A 258-nucleotide genomic window follows, 5' to 3' on the forward strand; every position below is an offset into this window, starting at 1 on the left:
CTCACCCAGTCACTCACACACACACTCACACACACACACACACACACCTGTGGACAGTTTCACACACACACCCAGTCACTCACACACTCACCCAGTCACTCACACACACACACACACACACACACACCTGTGGACAGTTTCACACACACACACCCAGTCACACACACACACACACACACACACACACCTGTGGACAGTTTCACACACTCACCTAGTCACTCTCACACACACAGACACACACACACACACACACACACA

Source organism: Hoplias malabaricus, chromosome 4 (genome assembly GCF_029633855.1).
Source record: "Hoplias malabaricus isolate fHopMal1 chromosome 4, fHopMal1.hap1, whole genome shotgun sequence".
In the NCBI taxonomy this organism is placed as follows: Eukaryota; Metazoa; Chordata; class Actinopteri; order Characiformes; family Erythrinidae; genus Hoplias; species Hoplias malabaricus.